The sequence below is a fragment of the Oncorhynchus kisutch genome, linkage group LG26, assembly GCF_002021735.2.
Source record: "Oncorhynchus kisutch isolate 150728-3 linkage group LG26, Okis_V2, whole genome shotgun sequence".
Lineage (NCBI taxonomy): Eukaryota > Metazoa > Chordata > Actinopteri > Salmoniformes > Salmonidae > Oncorhynchus > Oncorhynchus kisutch.
The window spans coordinates 15,773,538-15,794,976 of NC_034199.2; positions in this window are offsets into that span (position 1 = coordinate 15,773,538).

The window sequence follows — 21,439 nt, forward strand, 5'->3', positions numbered from 1 at the left end:
TTATTAGGAAGTCTAACTCCTAGAGTGAGAGGGAACTGACAGAAATCTGACCACCTGCAGGGTCTCTTCTCTTCCTGGTTATCTGACAGGTCAAAGGTCAGCCCACTCTGGGACAGATGCTCTTTATTTCATTAACTCCATGCACCTCGGTGGGAACCTGGGGGCGGTGGTGTGCGTGTCTGTGACTGTTCCATCACCTGCCCTCCCTGAGATGATATCTGTGTTCCAATAATAGGTCAGGGGTCAGTGTGAGAGTGGCCCTCAGGCTGTGTGCTTACAGAGTGGAATCAGCCGGCATCGCGTTGTTGTGACAACTTACCTATTATCTATGTAGGTTTCTCCCTCAAGTGTAACAAACTGAAAGAACTCCTGTGTGTCTGTACTAAGCTTTATGTTCTAAGTCAATCAGTAAGTTCTCTAAATCACAGAAGGTGATTGATTTGGAAGTTTTCAACTGGAGGAAAAAAAATCATTCAAAATGTTCTCACAAGATTCAAGATGGTATTGGAGCAGAATCCAGCTACGATGCATCTCACTCTGTAGCCAGCTGATCTGGGGACAGTGAAATGCCCTGCCACCACTGAGGACCATGCCCAGGTCACCTCTCCAGTCAGAGGAGTCAGAGCATCTCTGATCCTAGCTGCCTGGCAGTCTCCATCACTGGGCCAGGCTCCTGCCACCTCTCATACCTCCAGACCTCTAACTCTGTGGCAGGCTGGCCAGGGCAGGGTAGGGCTGGGCAGGGTGACAACCCATGGTAGGCAAAGGCATGAGCCAAGGACCAGGAGCTGGCACTGTCCATCAGCTCTCCCCAACCCACTAACCCTCTTACCTCCCCAGCCCACACCTCCTGTCTGGTCAGGGCAAGAGCACTGAGGACAGAGATAATGAGAAACAAAGATAAAAATATATAGGCAGCAATAGAATAGAGACAGGTATAACAGAAGCTGAAGAGCTGGTACCAGCTAATGGCTAATCCTAGATAATCCTCTAAAGATGACAGGGATTTTGTACTACAGTAGTGTTGCCCGTTTGTGTTATTTCCTGACAATTTATAGACAGTCTTACAGGTTCCTGTCGCATCTTCAGCACAGGATTCCTATTTTCTCCACTTAAATGATGGTATTCTAGCATTTTCAAAGCAGCACTCAAGCATCCTCTTAACAGCACAATTCAAGCTTTCTAGCATTCTCACACGCTACTTGTCTTGTTAATGCCTTGACTTTCATAGTGAGGTGTTGTGTGGAGGCTGTTTTTAGCAGGTCCTTCAAATCAAATCAAATTGTATTTGTCCCATACATATGTTTAGCAGATGTTATTGCTAGTGAAATGCTTGTTTTTCTAGCAATGCAGTAATATCTAACAATTCACAACAATACACACAACCTAAAATTTAAAGAATGGAATTAAGGAATATTTAAATGAGCAATGTCAGAGTGCTATAGACTAAATACAGTAGACTATAAAACATATATACATATGAAATGATTTAAAGCAAAAAAACGTAAACATATGACTAGTTTTCCATTATTAAAGTGGCCAGTGATTTCAAGTCTATGTAAATGGTGCAGCAGCAGCCTCTAAGTTACAGGGTTATGTAACTGGGTGGAAGCCGCCTAGTGATGGCATTTAACAGTCTGTTGGCCTTGAGATAGAAGCTGTTTTTCAGTCTCTCGGTCCCAACGTTGATGCACCTGTACTGACCTCGCCTTCTGGATGGAAGTGAGGTGAACAGGCATTGGCTTGGGTGGTTGTTGTCCTTCATGATCTTTTTGGCCTTCCTGTGACATCGGGTGTTTTTGGTGTCCTGGAGGGCATGTGATTTTCCCCTGGTGATGCGTTTGGCAGACCGCACCACCCTCTGGAGAGCCCTGTGTTTGTGGATGGTGCATTTGCCTTACCAGGCGGTGATAAAGACCGACAGGATGCTCTCAATTGTGCATCTGTACAAGTTTGTGAAGGTTTTAGGTGCCACACCACATTTCTCCAGCCTGCTGAGGTTGAAGGGGCACTGTTGCGCCTTCTTCACCATACAGTCTGTGTAGGTGGACCATTTCAGTTTGTCAGTGATCTGTACTCCGATGAACTTGAAGCTTTCCACCTGCTCCACTGGGGTCCAGTCAATGTGGATAGGGGCATGCTCCGTCTGCTGAAGTCCACAATCTGCTCCTTTGTTTTGTGGACATTGAGACATCCTGGAACCCCACTAACAATGCCCTCACCTCCTTTCTGTAAATTATCTCATCATTGTTGGTAATCAGATCTACTACTGTTGTGTCATCTGCAAACTTGATGATTGAGTTGGAGGTGTGCGTGGGTGAACAGGGAGTACAGGGGGCTGAGCATGCACACTTGTGGGGCCCCTGTGTTGAGGATCAGTGACGAGGAGGTGTTGTTTCCTACCATCATCACCTGGGGGCGGCCGTCAGGAAGTCCAGAACCAAGTTGCACAGGGTGGGGTTCAGACCCAGGACCCCGAGCTTAATGATGAGCTTGGAGGGTACTATGGTGTTGAATGCTGAACAGCATTCTTACGTAGGTATTCCTCTTGTCCAGATTGGATAAGGCAGTGTGCAATGTGATGGTGATTGCATCGTCTGTGGATCTATTGAGGCGGTAAGCAAATTGAAGTGGTTCTAGGGTTTCAGTTAAGATAGAGGTGATATGATCCTTCACTAGCCTCTCAAAGCACTTCATGATGACAGAAGTGAGTGCTACGGGGCGATATTCATTTAGTTCAGTTACCTTTGTTTTCTTGGATACAGGAACATAGGTGGACATCTTGAAGCAAATGGGGACAGCAGCCTGGGATAGGGGGAGATTGGATCTGTTCGTAATCACTCCAGCCAGCTGGTCTGCGCATGCTCTGAGAACGCGGCTAGGGATGCTGTCTGGGCCGGCAGCCTTGCGAAGGTGAACATGCTTAAATGCCTTACTCATGTCGGCTATGGAGAAGGACAACCCACAGTCCTTGGCAGTCGGTGGCACAGTGTTATCCTCATAGCGGGTGAAAAAGGTGTTTAGCTTGTCCGGAAGCAAGACGTCAGTGTCTACTACGTGGCTGGTTTGTCCTTTGTAGTCTGTGATTGTCTGTAGATCCTGCCACATACGTCTCGTGTCTGAGACTTTGAATTGCGACTCCACTTTTTCTCTATTTTGACGTTTTGCCTGTTTGATTGTCTTAAGGAGGGAATAACTGCACTATTTCTATTCAGTCATATTCCCAATCACCTTGCCATGGTTAAACGCAGTGGTTCGAGCATTCAGTTTTGCGTGAATGCTGCCATCTATCAATGGCTTCTGGTTAGAGTAGGTTTTAATAGTCACAGTGGGTACAACATCTCCTATACACTTCCTGATAAAGTCAGTCACCGTATCCCTGTACTTGTCGATGTTATTCTCAGAGGCTACCCAGAACATATCCCAGCCCACATCAAAACCATTTTGAAACGTGGATTGTGATCGGTCAGACCAGCGTTGAATCGTCCTTAGCACGGGTACTTCCTCTTTGAGTTTCTTCCTATAGGAAGGGAGGAGCAAAATGGAGTTGTGATCAGATGTGCCGAAGGGAAGGCAGGAGAGGGTCTTGTAGGTATTTTGACAAGCTGAGTAGCAGTGGTCTAATGTTTTCTCAGAGCGAGTGCTACAGTCAATGTGTTGGTAGAACTTCGGTAGCGTTTTCCTCCAATTTGCTTTGTTAAAATCCCCAGCTACAATAACTGCGGTCTCAGGATATTTGGTTTCCAGTTTGCATAAAGTCCAGTGAAGTTCCTTGAGGGCCATTGTGGTATCGGCTGTGACTATAACCGAAGATAATTATCTTGGAAGGTAATACGGTCGGCATTTGATCGTTAGGTATTCTAGGTCAGGTGAACAAAAGGACTTGAGTTTCTGTGTGTTATCACAAACACACCGTGAGTGGTTATTCATGAAACATACACCCCTGCCTTTCTTCTTCCCAGAGAATTCTTTATTCCTGTCTGCGCAATATACTAAGAACCCAGCTGGCTGTATTGACAAAGACAGCATATCCCAAGAGAGCCATGTGTCTGTGAAACAGAGTATGTTACAATCCCTGATGTCTCTCTGGAAAGAGATTCTCCTCGCCCTACTTCATTATCCAGAGACTTAACATTACCGAGTAATATACTCAGTAAATATAATATAAGCGGTGGATGGTGTGTGCACCTCCTGAGTCAGACTAGAAGACCACTCCGAATACCTTTTCTCCACCAGCAGTGTTTTGGATCAGAATCAGTTCAATTGCGATGGGGGGTACGAACAAACGATCCTGTCACGATCGTCTGAATGACTGGACCAAGACACAGCATACTTAGAGTTCCACATGTTTAATAAATATGAAACTCACCAAAAACAATACAGACGAAAACGAAACGTGACGTTCTGGGCTGCTCACAGGCAGCTACACAAAACAAGATCCCACAAACAACTGGTGGGAAAAGGCTGCCTAAATATGATCCCCAATCAGAGACAACGATAGACAGCTGCATCTGATTGGGAACCATACCAGGCCAACAAAGAAATAGAAAACATAGATGGCCCACCCTAGTCACACCCTGACCTAACCAAATAGAGAATTAAAAGGATCTCTAAGGTCAGGGCGTGACAGATCCAATTCGGGAAAATCATATTCCCGGTCGTAATGCTGGTGAGTTACCGACACGCTGATATCCAAAAGTTATTTCCGGCTGTATGTGTAACGGATGTGAAATGGCTAGCTTAGTTAGCGGTGGTTCGCGCTAAATAGCGTTTCAATCGGTGACGTCACTTGCTCTGAGACCTTGAAGTAGTGGTTCCCCTTGCTCTGCAAGGGCCGCGGCTTTTGTGGAGCGATGGGTAACGATGCTTCGAGGGTGACTGTTGTTGATGTGTGCAGAGGGTCCCTGGTTTGCGCCCGAGTATGGGCGAGGGGACGGTCTAAAGTTATACTGTTACAGTGATGCTGTTGACCCGGATCACTGGTTGCTGCGGGAAAGGAGGAGGTCAAAAGGGGGGTGAGTGTAATGGATGTGAAACGGCTAGCTTAGTTAGCGGTGGTTCGCGCTAAATAGCGTTTCAATCGGTGACATCACTTGCTCTGAGACCTTGAAGTAGTGGTTCCCCTTGCTCTGCAAGGGCCGCGGCTTTTGTGGAGCGATGGGTAACGATGCTTCGAGGGTGACTGTTGTTGATGTGTGCAGAGGGTCCCTGGTTCGCGCCCGGGTATGGGCGAGGGGACAGTCTAAAGTTATACTGTTACATATGTAACAGGGCGTGACAGATCCAATTCGGGAAAATCATATTCCCGGTCGTAATGCTGGTGAGTTACCGACACGCTGATATCCAAAAGTTATTTCCGGCTGTATGTGTAACGGATGTGAAATGGCTAGCTTAGTTAGCGGTGGTTCGCGCTAAATAGCGTTTCAATCGGTGACGTCACTTGCTCTGAGACCTTGAAGTAGTGGTTCCCCTTGCTCTGCAAGGGCCGCGGCTTTTGTGGAGCGATGGGTAACGATGCTTCGAGGGTGACTGTTGTTGATGTGTGCAGAGGGTCCCTGGTTCGCGCCCGGGTATGGGCGAGGGGACGGTCTAAAGTTATACTGTTACAGTGATGCTGTTGACCCGGATCACTGGTTGCTGCGGGAAAGGAGGAGGTCAAAAGGGGGTGAGTGTAATGGATGTGAAACGGCTAGCTTAGTTAGCGGTGGTTCGCGCTAAATAGCGTTTCAATCGGTGACGTCACTTGCTCTGAGACCTTGAAGTAGTGGTTCCCCTTGCTCTGCAAGGGCCGCGGCTTTTGTGGAGCGATGGGTAACGATGCTTCGAGGGTGACTGTTGTTGATGTGTGCAGAGGGTCCCTGGTTCGCGCCCGGGTATGGGCGAGGGGACAGTCTAAAGTTATACTGTTACATATGTAATAACACAAACAATTTCCTGGGCTAATAATGTAAGAAATAACACACAAAATAACAAAATACTGCAAAGTTGCTTAGGAGCTAGAAGCAGAGCTGCCCTGTCTGTTGGCGCCATCTTGCAATAATCAGAGGTGGAGAAAGGCTGAGTGTGTGGTGGGCAGTCGCCATTGAAAGCAACAGATGGCCTCTAAAATGGGCACCATTTTGTTTAAAGGAGGTCAGCGGGGTTCTCTTTCCATTTACTGAGCACAGCAGGGCTAGGACTCTCTTTTCTCTTCTCCTCTTTTTTCTTCATAAAGTACAAAGAGAGAATGGAAAACAAAGAACAAGACAAAGAACAAGACAATGGACAAGAAAAGGTAGTTCCTACTAACACATACAACAACAAAAAATGAGCCCATGAGAGGGGACCAGGGTATCAAATTACCTCTGGGATGACATTTGACCTCATTTCATCATTTCTCCAACCCACACAAAGTTTCCATATGTCACAGATACATATATAAAAATCATAGACAAATCATGCGGTGTAGAGTCCACATCTGTGTTCACATGGATGTGCAATGTTCATGCTGAGCTGCGGCCTGGAGATCAAAAATGTGCTACCTGCAGGAGGCCAGTGGCATGACAGGTTTACTTGTGTGTTTCAATTCTGCCGGTGCACATTCTGCCAAATGCATGTTTGACCTTCCTTTCAAATGTTAATGCATGACTTCAGAAGGTCCTGAGTGTGAAGGAGAGCTCCTCACAGAGCAGGAGATGAGAAAACGTGCAGAAAGAGTGTGTGTGTGTGTGTGTGTGTGTGTGTGTGTGTGTGTGTGTGTGTGTGTGTGTGTGTGTGTGTGTGTGTGTGTGTGTGTGTGTGTGTGTGTGTGTGTGTGTGTGTGTGTGTGTGTGTGTGTGTGTGTGTGTGTGTGTGTGTGTGTGTGTGCGTGCGTGCGTGCATGCATGCGTGTGGAGCGCAAGGGAGATAGTGTTACCCTGTCAGAGGAACATATTAGTGTTTCATATGTTTTCAGAGGTGGAACAGGATCAAGCCTGGGCTGTGTGTGTGCTCATGTGTTAACCTCTCGATGAAGGGTAAGCTGAGTTCCTACAGAGAGACCCTGTGCTGAATCTCTAATGTCAGAACACCCTTTGCTAAGCCAAGTTCCAAAATCCACACCGCCTCTACTCTCTCTCTCTACAGATTTCTGTTCCATAAACCTACAACCTTCAAGTCCAATCCCCATTTCCCACAGATGTGTGTCTGCCTGTCAATCTGGCCATGAAGCCAGAGTTACCTCTACCCACCCCAGAAAGAATACTTAAGGTCAAAGTTTAAAGAGTTGAATCACTCAATTTACTTTTTGACTCTGAAAACAAGACCAAACAGTCCGATTAGCCCCAAGCACGAACAGAATGTTTTCTCTCTACCCACAATGCAACGTGGCAGCAAATTGAACATGCTTCCTCTGATCATTTCTCAGACAGTAAAAAGATAGCCGCCCAGGACACACACTTTACAGAGCCTACATGAACACACACACACGCAGGCCTAAATGAACACACAAACAGGCCTACATGAACACACACACACGCAGGCCTACATGAACACACACACACACAGGCCTACATGAACACAAACACACACACGCAGGCCTAAATGAACACACAAGCAGTCCTACATGAACACACACACACACAGGCCTACATGAACACACACACACACACGCAGGCCTACATGAACACAAACACACACACACAGGCCTAAATGAACACACAAACAGTCCTACATGAACACACACACACAGGCCTACATGAACACACACACACAGGCCTAAATGAACACACAAACAGTCCTACATGAACACACACACACACAGGCCTACATGAACACACACACACACAGGCCTAAATGAACACACAAACAGTCCTACATGAACACACACACACACAGGCCTACATGAACACACACACACACAGGCCTAAATGAACACACAAACAGTCCTACATGAACACACACACACACAGGCCTACATGAACACACACACACACAGGCCTAAATGAACACACAAACAGGCCTACATGAACACACACACACACACAGGCCTACATGAACACACACACTCCATACCTGAGTGAATGGATTACATTCTGCGAATGAGAATTATGGTTTAAGGCACGTTTGGCTGAAAACAAGGGCAGGTGTGATGTGTAATTTTCCCTCATCACATTTCCAAACGAGGTCCAAGCAAACGAGGAGCAATTTGCTTCTCCCTCCTCAGCAGCCACCGCAAAAGAGGAAACGTCAATTTACCTCAAAATTTCACACAAAATCGTAAACGACCTTCAGTCTGCCATTTCCAATTCATCTGCCTGTCTCGATCTCCATTTCCTCCATCAACAGGGCAATCACTTGGGTAAACCAGCTTAGGATAATTGAATGTTTTGCTTTGACATACATCCCCTGTCATTCTTCCACTCTGAACAGGAAATGGTCTTTTTCTCAATCACCCTTGGTGTCACCGACATGTTCTAGCCTCGATCCAGAGTGCTGATTATAACGTCGGGGAAATGATCTCTTGATCCTGTATGGGTGACGTGATCTCCTTAATGAGGATCTCAACATTTCCTTCTGGAGGACATTAAAGACAAGCACTATGACAAAGCCTTCATGAGGGAGCAGCTTCACCAACAGAGCTCAGCAGAAACTCTCACTGTGCGACCGTTAAGGATCCATCATGATGATGGTAGGAAAAGATGATCTTTAGAAATTGCGATCATTCCGATGACTTCATGTGAAAAATAACCCAATGTGGTAAGAACTGATCTTTTACTTATTTTACCTTTATTTAACCAGGTTAGTCTTGTTGAGATAAAATATATATATATATATATATAATCTTTCAAGAGAGACCTGGAATAATGGATGCGTGTATGTGTGCTTCATTACCATAGATGTCACAGATCCTCCCGGCACTGCTGCTTATTCTGTTCACCAGTTCCGGATAGTCGACGTCACAGGCCTTCTAGGTTGCACTGAACTGTGTCATCACGCACACCTGGTTCCAATTCCTCACTGATTGTATTTGTATAAATGTGCCCTTTGTTTCCCCCATTGGGCTGTCGATTATTGTTCCCATGTCCGTTGGTCGTGTGAGTATGCGTTGTCTCAGCCTGTACTGTGTGGTTTGTGCATTACGGGTCTCGTCCCGTGTTATTCTACGAGGTTAACCCTCACTCTTTTGGTTTGGTACATCCCAGTGTTTTGTATATGTGTTTGTTTTGGGTGTATTAAAAACTCAGATTACGTATCCCTGCGCCTGTCTCCAAATCCTTTATACCAGCGTGACAGAATAATGAACCCGACATATGGAGACAGCAGGGAAGGCCGAGCTTGCGACCATTGTAGGGACAGTATAGCACCAAGAGGACCGTCTCTCCAGACTCTGGGTCGCCATGTACAGTGTGCTGGTAACCATCCTGTGCTTGGAGCGGATTGTGCAGTCCCTCCAGTCTCCAGCACCGATTCTGGTACCAGCTCCCACAACATGACCTACCTCTGTTCCCTCGGAGCCGCTCCGCGGAATACCCATGTCCCTCCCGGAGAGCTTCGAGGGCACACCAGCAGGATGCAAGGGCTTCCTACAATGTGACCTGTACCTCGCTCGCTACGCCTGGGCTGTTTCCGGAAGAGACAGGGTTGCCATCGTCTTCTCGGCACTGACCGGACGGACTCTGGACTTGGGTGCCGTGACCTGGGAGACGGGCAGACCTGTGGTCGAGTCCTACGAGTGCTTCACCCTCTTCTGCTCGGTGTTTGATCATCCTGTGGAGGGCCAAGGGGGGAGGGTGAGTGTCTACTCCGACTATGCCAGGGAGAAAGGACCGCCTCGGAGTTCGCCCTGGAGTTCCGGGCCATCATGGCTTCCACCAGATGGAATGAGTTGGCTCTGGCCACCAGTTTTGCGCAGTGGACTGCGGGAGGAGGTACAGCTGGAGTTAGCCTGCCGTGATGACAACCTGTCACTCGACCAGCTCATCAGCATGGCAATCCGGTTGGACAACCTCCTGCAGTCCCGAAGTAAACATGCGCGGAATCCGGAGCCCATGGCGACACCTGCTCCGTTGCCAGAGACGATGGAGGTGGGCTCGGCACGTTTGCCCAAGGTAGAGCATAGGAGAAGGAGTAATCTGGGCCTCTGCTTCTATTGTGGAGAAAGGGGTCATTTCTCCCTGACCTGCTCTCTACCCCCTAGGAGGCGAAGTGACAAGCCAGGGAATTCTCCTGCGTTAACTCGGGTAGGAGGCAAGGTCTCCTCACCTTGTCTGTCAAATCAACCAGTGTGTTTTGCCGTTAAATTCCCTGAGTACTCTTGCCCTTCACTGCCATTAGCTCTGATTGATTCTGGAGCTGACAGGATTTTTTTAGATAGCACACTGGCCACTGCATTACGCATCCCTTTGGTTCCCCTACAGTCACCCATTCCGGATCGAGCCTTAGATAATCGTCCAATAGGGACAGGGCTCGTACATCACATCACTGTTGCTGCTTCTTTTCTTCTTGATTATAGACACCCCCCACGCACCCCATTGTTTTAGGTCTCCCCTGGTTGAGTTTGCATAGCTCTGTTATTTCCTGGTCCGAGAGGAGACTGCTGGGTTGCTCACAGGAGTGTCAGGGGAGGTGTCATGCAGTGTCTGTCAACATCACTATGGTGGAAAGTCCAGACGGTGTTCATCAAGGGGATTCACCGGAGGAGAACCAGGATCTGCACCAGGTTTTTTCTAAGACCCAGATTACACGCCCCTGGGACTGAACATTACATTCTCGAGCAACAGCTCTGGTGGACATTCCTGCAGTTAGCATGCCAATTGCACCTCCCTCAAAACCTGAGACATCTGTCTCAAGAGTGGCCTTTAGTTGTTCCCAGCACAAGGTGCACCTGTGTAATGATCATGCTGTTTAATCAGCTTCTTGATATGCCACAGTTTTGTGGTGGATGGATTATTTTGGCAAAGGAAACATGCTCACTAACAGGTATGTAAACAAATAAGCTTTTTGTGCATATGGAACATTTCTAGGATCGTTTATTTCCGCATGAACATGGGACCAACACTTTACATTTATATTTGGGTTCAATATGCAATATTTGCTTAAGGTTTACCTCAAATTAAATGGAAATCACCTCATATTCAAGGAGCTGTGGCATCCAAGACCCAGTATTTATCTCCGGCACTCACTTTAAAACAGTGCAATAATGATCAATTCACACAAAGGGGAATCTACCACATAGCCATAAATCATGGGCAGATAGAAGATGGATGATTTATTGGCTTGAGTGCTAGCTAGGCTAAAACTAGGCCACCATTGACTGCTTGCTAGCTGGCATGCTAATGGTTTGTTTATGCTACGTGTGGAGGGCTGCACGTAGGGTAAATAAGCCACTCTGGGCAGAGGGGGGGGGGGGGGACACAACACAGGCCTAGCACCTGGCAAAGTCACAACTAGAACCAGGGGTGTAGTTTGGCTCACAACACATCCCCGTTCAGAGTTGTCACCTAGTGGTTAAACAGAAGTCCTAACCTCCCTTGTCAGCACCTTGTTAGAACACTGTAGTTCATCTAGTTGATCTAGGAGCAAGTTGTGTAGGGAAGCCAGACCTCTTTTGTCGCTTCCTGTTTTAAATCAGGTGAGAAATTCAGTGCTAAAACCAATCTTCAGCTCTCGTCAGTGGCGCTAGAGTCGCACGCAGAAGTTGCATTGCAATCACCACCCACAACCCTGTTTTGTCCCTCACTCATTACCTCTCTCCCTCCTTTAATCCCTCTCTCTCCCCCTGAAGGGGTTGTGAGCGTCTCTAAAATGGTGCTACGGGTATTCAGCGAGGTGTCTTACGTTAACTCCCTGTTCATTTTTATGTTCCTTTCTCTGCAGGTGCAAATAAACCATCACTTTCCACAAAGGCCCCAGAAATAGTACCACCGGACTAGAATGATTCACCAGGGAAACAGATATCATCGCTGAGTAGTCCACAGTCACCCTTCATTAAAATCCTTTCATTTTTTTTTCTCCACGCTTAGGTCAATAACTATTACGGTTATTGTGCATTGATTGTAATAACCTTTTGAGGCTTGGAGGAAACTGTCCCCGTGATTGAAATGTTATGTCTCCACACAGATCGATGTCCATTAGTATTCTCTTGCGGCTGTATCTTTGTCCATGAAGGCGGTAAGACAGTAGCATTACTACATCACCAATACGGAGAGAGAGGACAGAAGGGTATAAAGAGGAGTAAGGATATGGTAGTAATGCTTAGTATTCTCTCCCATGCCTTTAAGCATTTGACTCCTTAGCCATAGCGTGTTGAGAGAAAGTCGAGGGGAAATTTAGTTTTCCCTCAACATCCCCATGTTTTTCTCAGCGTAGCAACCGTATGAATAAAAACAGCTATTTGTAGTATTTTTAAACTGTTTGTGTGTGTCAATCACCAAAACCGTGTTTTCCCTACTGCATTATCCTTACTCTACCATTTCAAAGAGATTTATTTCACAGTATTGGTCTTCCTGATCCGGGAGAGATCAAATTTGTTGTTGGGTTCTGTTGGCATCCGTTAATGTACACATTGGAGGACAGTATTTCCATTATTGCTTAAACAAAAATAACAGGGTGGAATATGGGATATGATAAACAATCAAATGTCTGTTTTAAGACAATGGGGAACCGTTGCACGGTTCAACAAGTCAGTAGTTTGTTCCAGGAATAATTTAAAACGCACTGGATGGAAAATGTAAATAAGACATCTGCCCTGACTTCTTTGAGAGAAAGAGTGAGATCTTTTCAATCTAGCCCTGCTCACCAGTATGTTTGTGTGTTTATCTGGGCTGGCTAAACACCTATTTCTTCTCTCCCTGACCATCTCTAAAAAGCTGCTGAACTCAACTGTGTTGTTTACTCTGATACCACATACAATAACATGGCAGGTTGAGGGAAGGAGGCTTGGAGTGCTGCTGTGGCTTACGTGTGACCTGTTCGGAAGGAGAGCAAGAACCATTCTCACCATTGACGGCCATGTTCGTTTCCATTTTCAGTGGTGCGTGATGTCTGAGTTCAGCATGTGGGAAAGATCGGGGTACAGAGATCATATCCGAGTTTCCTAGTTGTAATTACAAGTTGGAGCGGCATTCGTGTGCATTTTTCTCAGTAGGAAGGTCGAGTTCCTGACATGACGTGAAGTCGGCAAAAGCCTGTAGTGGAGGAAGTGGTGGTGAGAGGACAAGGGAGCTGTCTGCCTGCCTTTTTCGTTTGCTTTATGTAATTCTTGCTCACATTCGACAAGACTGAGTTATGCAGAATGCACAGTTACATTTAGACAATACTTTTAAAAAACAAGACATTACAATCAATTAAAAAGTTCCTAGCTTACAGTTTTTTCCAACTGCTTACACACGTTTTCAAAACTGTCTCCTTTTTTCAAAACTCTACACACAATTCCCAAAACTGCACACACAAAATGCAAAATGCCTCACATCTCCTTCAAAATGTAACACTGCATTCAAAATGCCATAAACACATGTCAGAATGAAGCATTTGCATCAAATGGCCAACACTGCTTTCATAATAGTACATTTTTGGATATACCATGTAAACACTGTTGTTCTAAATGTCTTTGGTCTTTCATAGGCTTATATCTATATTTCAATACAATGTTCTACAGTGAAAGTAATCTGCTGAGCGGGGTAACAAGTACACTGTAAACACCAATGCAATGTAGAAACAGAAAATATTTATTAGTCCAAACATTACTGTTGTATACAGTAGCATACAACAAAACCATAAACATATGTAAACCAAAAGTATATTCTTTAGAATACAGTAAAGAACACAATTGTGTGTGTGGGGTCCCGGGGGGGTCAGTCCAGGAATTGGTAAGGGGGGGGATCACCAGTGCTAAGCTACGCTTCCTCTCTTCTCCGGCCTGAATCTGGCCACAATACTTCGTCCACATCACAGGATACATTTTCTCTTGCCGAACATCGAGGGAAGTATCTCCTAGCATGGCGTATCCAACCTTGGACAGAGGCAACCTCTATGTCCCCACATAGACCATATTTATAATTGCAGTCTCTTGTACATCTGTAAACAAGTGTCCTCGTCCTCCATGATGTCTTTGCCTTTCCACTCTCTTTCCACAGAATTCATACACAGTATGTGTTCAGCATAGGAACTGTAAACAATGTACAAAAGAAATGTAGTACAGCATGATAACCAACCTCATTCATTCAATGCAGTGCAGTAAATGGATGGCTTAGAGTTACAAAGGTTTATGAAATACTATGCAGTCGCACGTATTTTACAGTACATTGCCGTAATGCTAAAATAGTCATTAGATAGTTGCATACCTGTTCTCATTTCTGAAGGTTCGAATTATGGACGCCACTGTAAATCGACTCAAGTTGGGCTGGAATCTCAGTCCAGCCTCTCTCATGGTCAAACCGTGGTTGATCACATGTTCAACAAATTTTGCCCTAATCTCATCAGATGGCTCTCCTTCCTTCTCTTCTTTGCCCTCATCCTCTTCCTCTCCCTCCTACTCCTCTTGCTCTCTGTCCATTGTTGGCATCCATTGTTCAAAACAGGTAATCTGACCTTTGACCAAATTTATAGGCCTATACTACAGTAAAGCAGTGATTGGTTAGTGATCAGTTAAAATCAAATCAAATCAAATTTATTTGTCACATACACATGGTTAGCAGATGTTAATGCGAGTGTAGCGAAATGCTTGTGCTTCTAGTTCCGACAATGCAGTAATAACGAACAAGTAATCTAACTAACAATTCCAAAAAAAACTACTGTCTTATACACAGTGTAAGGGGATAAAGAATATGTACACAAGGATATATGAATGAGTGATGGTACAGAGCAGCATAGGCAAGATACAGTAGATGATATCGAGTACAGTATATACATATGAGATGAGTATGTAAACCAAGTGGCATAGTTAAAGTGGCTAGTGATACATGTATTACATAAGGATGCAGTCGATGATATAGAGTACAGTATCTACGTATGCATATGAGATGAATAATGTAGGGTAAGTAACATTATATAAGGTAGCATTGTTTAAAGTGGCTAGTGATATATTTACATAATTTCCCATCAATTCCCATGATTAAAGTGGCTGGAGTAGAGTCAGTGGCATTGACAGTTAAGCTATTAGTGTTTGCACATGTGAGGAGTGTGTGTGTGACCTGGTGATTAAGTGTAGCATTTTGATTGGTTGTGTTTGGAAAAGGGAAGCAAGTCACTTCCTGTTCGATTTTTGTGTTTTAGGTAGATAATTGTGTGTAGTGTTTTGAAAAAAGTGTTTTATGCAATTGACAACTGAGTCGAACGCTGAGAAATAGCTTATGGTTTTGGATATTTGGTGTGTAGTTTTGCACTTTGAGTGAGAGGTTTCAAAAATCGTGTGACATGAAAAGATTTTGTGTGTAAGCAGTTGGAAAAAACTGTAAAATAAATCACAGTTTAAATAGTTGTTAATTAAAAAGTCTGATGGCTATGGGAGACTTGTTCTGCCTATTTGTCCTTGCGTTGATGCTGGACAGTTGGTTCTGATTTCAGGGTGCTGTCTTCCTTTCTATGTGGAAGTAGACCATGTCGAGAGGGTGGTCAGGTTGGTGCATGTCAGTGACCAGTCTTACTGTTGCTTGCTCTCTCCATGACTGTAGTGGTGGAAGTGTCAGTGGGATGTCTCTGTTTTTTGTTATTATCTTGCTTCCTTTTTTCTGTACCCTGTCCAGTGCAGCTTGCTGCTTCTTTGTGTAGCCCACCAGCAACACACTGGCATACTCCAGGCATAGTCGGAAAGAGGTTCACATTTCCTCAAGGTCATCAGCTGTTTCTTGCCGTCACAGTCAGGAAGTGGAGAGACTTTGAAGCCTTTTTCACTGTGTCGGTCACCACTGAGTTGGTTGTCCAAGTGAAAGCCACAGCCTGTCCAACCAGCATTAGTGATGCTGATTGGGGAGAATTTTTAGAGAAGCAGATTCTTAGTTTTACAGACTTTTTTTCAATTAAGAAGCATGTTGTCTCTGCTGCCCATTCCTCCAGTTGCTTTGCCTGCTCTTCCATTGAGACCCAACTATAGTAGGCTCAGGTTGATGCTCATTGTTAAATTCAAATATCCCTACCATCATATCTAAGCCAATATGAAACCTTGCAAATCAACTTGATTGGAGGTACACAACACACTCCCGCACCTCGTCATGATCCGTTCAGCCGTTATCGAGAAACACACACTGGATTTTTAACAGGGTTGTTAGCATTAGAAAAAATATGTATTGCCCCGACCTAGCACAAGATCTATGCGTCGGATAAGGACAGGACTACATCATCCAAAAGGTGAACATTACACTTGCCACCTTTCAGACTGAATACGTTTGTAGGTGCAACAGTTTTGATTAAATGTATAATGTATCGCTCTCACGTGCCAATGGAGAACCAATGATGTGCTACCCAGGAATGGGTCAGTTACTAGTGAGCTGCAATTGTAATAAAAATAATAATAATTTCAACCTGTGGTGCCTGGCCTTAAAACACAGGATAGACCAATTTCGTCAGTGTCCAGTATGTCCTCGAAACTACGGTGAGACGACTCCACTATATTGGACACCAGATGTTACCTCTGTCCACGAGCTTCAGCATTGGCGATACTTCTGTCCATGACCCTGCCTGCCTGCTTTACTAGGGGATTGCCTCTGGTTTGGCTGGATTCAATATAGTAGAATAAGCTACAATAGCATACAGTGGGACAATAATGGGCTGGGCATTTGGCACACAAGGATGGGGGATCTGTGGGAGCTATGTAATTGTCTCTTGTAGGGTCTGGATTCAATGCAGTAGACTAGGCTACCACAGACTGGCCAAAGATTGGGATAGGCATCTGTGCAGGATGTGTCACAAAGGCAATACAATTAAGGCAGGATATCATATTCATAACAGGCTAAATGGTAACCCTGATTCTTTTATCACGGGGTACTCTACTGTATATTCCTTTATCCTTTCTGCCTCTAGATGGAGAATGTTAATGGAGGGGGTATTATATTTTGTCTAGCCCTCACGAAAATAAACACACACAACAAAAACCCGTCCGCTGATTGCAGCTCATTGAGAGTAGCTTGTCTGTTATGTCCAACCTCAAAGGATGGGCTGCTGATTAGGGATTCCAAGGGATTCCATACCCGCTCGCATCATAACAGAGAGAGGCTCTGCCATGCATCAGGATCAAATTACCAATTCTGCTGACCAATAAAGATAAAACATGGAATCCAAGTTTACTGTAAATCAAACTGTGTGGCAGTGCATGTGAGTCTCAATGGCGTAGCACCCCGCTCCCCCCTATGATCTTTGGGGGCCCCCAAACCCTCCTCCCCCTGGAGGTTGGGCCCCCCAGATAGCATATGAACATGTCATAAGCCATGGATTTCTTTGAGGGAATTATAGGAAATTAGCTCGAAAACAGCAACATTTTCTCTCAGCCTCATGGCAAAATTAGAAAAAAGGCATGAGATTAGTTTTTTTTTTTAAATCATAGAATTAGGAATTTGAAACTTAATAGGATCTCCATGTATTAAACTGCACGTTTTTCTCTCTGCCCTATGGCAAAAACATAACAATCCTGCTAAGCCACTGATGATTCAGTCTGTATGTGTGTGTGTCTGTGCATCTACTTTATGTGTGCATCTGTCTCTCTCTCTCACACACACACACACACACACTCATTTTGGCACAGTGCATGGCTTTCAGTAATACTTGGATGCACATTGATGATCGGTCAAACAAGAAAGCAGGAGAGACTGAACAATGGAGGCCAAGGGAGTCTGCTCGGTAGGTAACACACAGATTTAAGTGAAAGCTATATTTAAGTGCCTGTGTGTACACTGGACTGCATTAAACATGAAAAGGTCACACGTGTTTGAATCTATATTTCATCAGAACAGGTTCTCTATTTGTTCCGTTCCTCATTCCCTCAGGGGATGTGCATACTGTACGTGGCTCCAATGTTAAATAAAGAACTTGGGCTAGCTGCCAAAGATGCACGTGTTCAATGGCTTCTTCGATATGTTTAGGACAGGCCTACAGATGGGAAGAAGAGCTTCGAATCTGAACCTTTCCTGGAGCTGAAGAACTAGAAAAAAGTAGTCATGCTAAGTCATGCTAAATCTAAGGCGCCTGTGTTGAGAGTAGAAGTTCACCTTTGCTTCAGCAATCCTTCACACATCGGGCATTCCCAGGGCTTTGATTTCCCATCCAATCAGATAGACGTTCTAAATCCATCCAGTCGGAGGTTGATATACGGCCCATACTTTAAAAGATCAGAGCAGATCAGCATAACTCATTTCACCTGAACTGCCACTCTGATTACCATGGCAGATTACCCAGCTTTGATTTCAACCACAGAAGCAGCTTTCTCTCTTTTCCACATTCCCTTCTTTTCCCTCCAAGTTCTTATCAGAAATCAGACACCTGATGTCATACGCTGCTGGTGGTCTGTGTTTGTGTGTGTGTGTGTGTATACATAAGTGTGTGTGCCTGCATGTGTGTGTGTGTGTGTGTGTGGATTCCAGTCAGACAGCAGATCTCCCCTGACGAAGCCAAAACTATATCCTTATCATATCTTTAGATCCGAGAATGGTGGAGCTATCGAGGGAAACCTAGTTGATTGTTTAAGCTCAGTGGTTTGACAGCCACCTCTGAAACAACGGGAGACGAGACAGAGACGAGAGAAAGGGAGGCCACAGAACACACCACAACTGTCTGGATAGCTTGTATCGATCCAAAGCTCACACCTTAGCTGCAGCTACACATACGGCGCATCTGTGGCTATGCATTCGTAGCTCGTTTCTCAGAGGGGAATTGTCCTCATAAGACATAGCTAATGAACTCTCAGCAACTCTATCCACGATTTGACTTGGTGTCAGTACCACAAGAAGGGTTTTTTCCCCCACGTGAGTTGTCAGTCATAGAGATGTGGGTTATATAAAGGGATGTGACCCAATTGAATCAATTGTGAAAATGGGAAAATCACACCACCGGTTCTTTCAGAACGTATATGCTGTATCCTCTGTGTTTTTGTAGCTAACATTTATGTACCTGTCTTCAACTGGCACTATGTGTCCATTGCCCCCAGATGGTGGTCACCCTTCAATGCATTGAGAGGCACCTGGTTTGACTTCTGATCATGACGATGGCGGTAGGAAAAAATGTAGCTTTCCGTATTCAGCTCGTTGCACTTTCTATGGGAGAACTTTGGACGCGAGAAAAGAATTACCGCAGTAGAGTGCGATAACGTCATGGTTCTCGAAATAGTGATCACATGGGCTTCAGGATATAACATGTTTGTAACGACTGTTTCCTGTTAATAATGATACCGCAAAATACTAAAATAACTCAGCCACCAAAAAGGACACTGGTTGTGAAGGAATGATGAATACGCACCACGGGTGTTGAGTAACTCTTTGTAGGGCAAAGAAAGGTGACAGACATTTAGCCTTGAGCTTGCGTTAGAGAGACGTATGTGAACTATGAGTCTGTGACCAGTGTCCCAACCAGATGAGCTGCAATAGACAGCACACGTGTCTGAAGAATTAGTCACGGATGAGAGCGGTATTTGATTCAATTGCTTTCTGGCTTTAGATTCGAACAAGGTACATATCTGATGCAGAGACGTAGCCAATCATTCCAATTGTAATGGGTAAAGAAACCCTTAATCAAAAAAGAATGTCAACCACACTCTACCCTGAAGAAAACGGCATGTCAGTTTGGAAACTAATAATGAAGATACAGTACAGTTCTTGACTTGTTTGACGTAGTTGGTGTCAGGGGTTTCTAAATGGTGAAATAGTTGCTTGTGATGGTAGACACAATTAATGGTGTAGTAATAATATAATATATGCCATTTAGCAGACGCTTTTATATCCAAAGCAAATTAGTCATGTTGTGATACCAGCTTACACAAGCTTGTCTGTTTCGAAACATTCGTGCAAATTCCACGATCATACTTCTTGGCTGAGTCATAATTACCTCAGAATGACTACTGGCTTGGCAACAAGCTAAATATTCCTATAGCTGTTGAAATGTGCAATATGATATATGCTCAGACTTCGCTGGGAGGATAAAGTCAAATTAGTCCAATTAAAACTTGAATTAAATGTTCATTCGATTCACTGAGTCACCATGACAAGAACAACATTTTCATGTGTGTGCTGAAATAGTTTCTGAAACGTCATCACATTCTATCAGGTTGGAACTAAAGAGAAACTCATTATGTTTGAGGTGTCACGAGGTCATTGAGGAATGGAGGGAAAAAGATTGAAAGACAAAGAGAGTGGCTGAGTAAAAGGTCAACAAAGATCATAGAAGGAAGTAGTTTGCTCAGTTATCACCTATCCTTTGTTCTTACACACTCTTACTCATTCCCACCTGATTTGACCATGTCAAAGGGTGTGTGTGCGTGTGTGTATGTGTGCACGCCTGCGTTCTTGCGTGCGTGTGCATGCACGTCTGAGTTGTTACCACATCTCTCACCTAAGGCACACACTTTAAATGCATGTAGTTCTTTCCTTGCGCTGTTCTTGTCTATTAATGTTCTGTATTATGTCACGTTTTATGTTTTGTGTGGACCCAAGGAAGAGTAGCTGCTACTTTCGCAACAGCTAATAGGGATCCTAATAAAATACCAAATACATCTGGCATGGAGAACCCATTAGCTCAAGGGGAGAGAAGAGAGAGTGGTGGGGTTAGAGAATAGAAGAGAGGAGAAGAGAAGAGAAGGAGGAATAATTTATCATGGTGGTTAGGATGCTTCTGCTCTCCTGGTGTCTTCACATTACCGTCGGCAGCCCCTGTGCTACAGTCAAACACCTGCTGACGAGCGCCAGGAGAGGCCGGCTGCAAAGTTAAAAACTCAAGTGCTCCCTGCTTCCCCAACCTGACACACTTCTTCCTTCCTCCTCCTCTCGGTGTAATCCATCACCTCTACTCCCTCTTCTCCACCTCCTCCTCTTCCTCCCTTCTTTTATTCTCTATAACTACCACTTCCTGGCGAAAATAAGGGGAAAATCATCATGGTTGGTGGCAGCGGTGGAAAAACGTCACTCTGCATACTATAAATAGATACGTCTGGGCTTGTTTCAGATCCATTTCTCAACGGGACGTCTTTCTGTACTAATTTCATACATACTTTCTCACACAAAAGCCTCCAAACAAAGAGCCATATCTTGAATGCACTTGAAATATGTTCTATATTTCTCTTGGAGACTATGTACTTTCAATCATACTCTGGATCAATACAGAGTTCTGACACGGCAGTGAAAGAACACGGCCTAACTAGGCGCCATTTCATCTTTCAGAAGAGGCAGGTTCAAATGTGTAGGGGAGAACAATATTTTACCCAGTGACAGGGGGAGGAGAGAGAGAAAGAAAGTTTTATGTAAATTCATAAATTCTCCATTGGACATGCGAGATATTTGTGCCATAA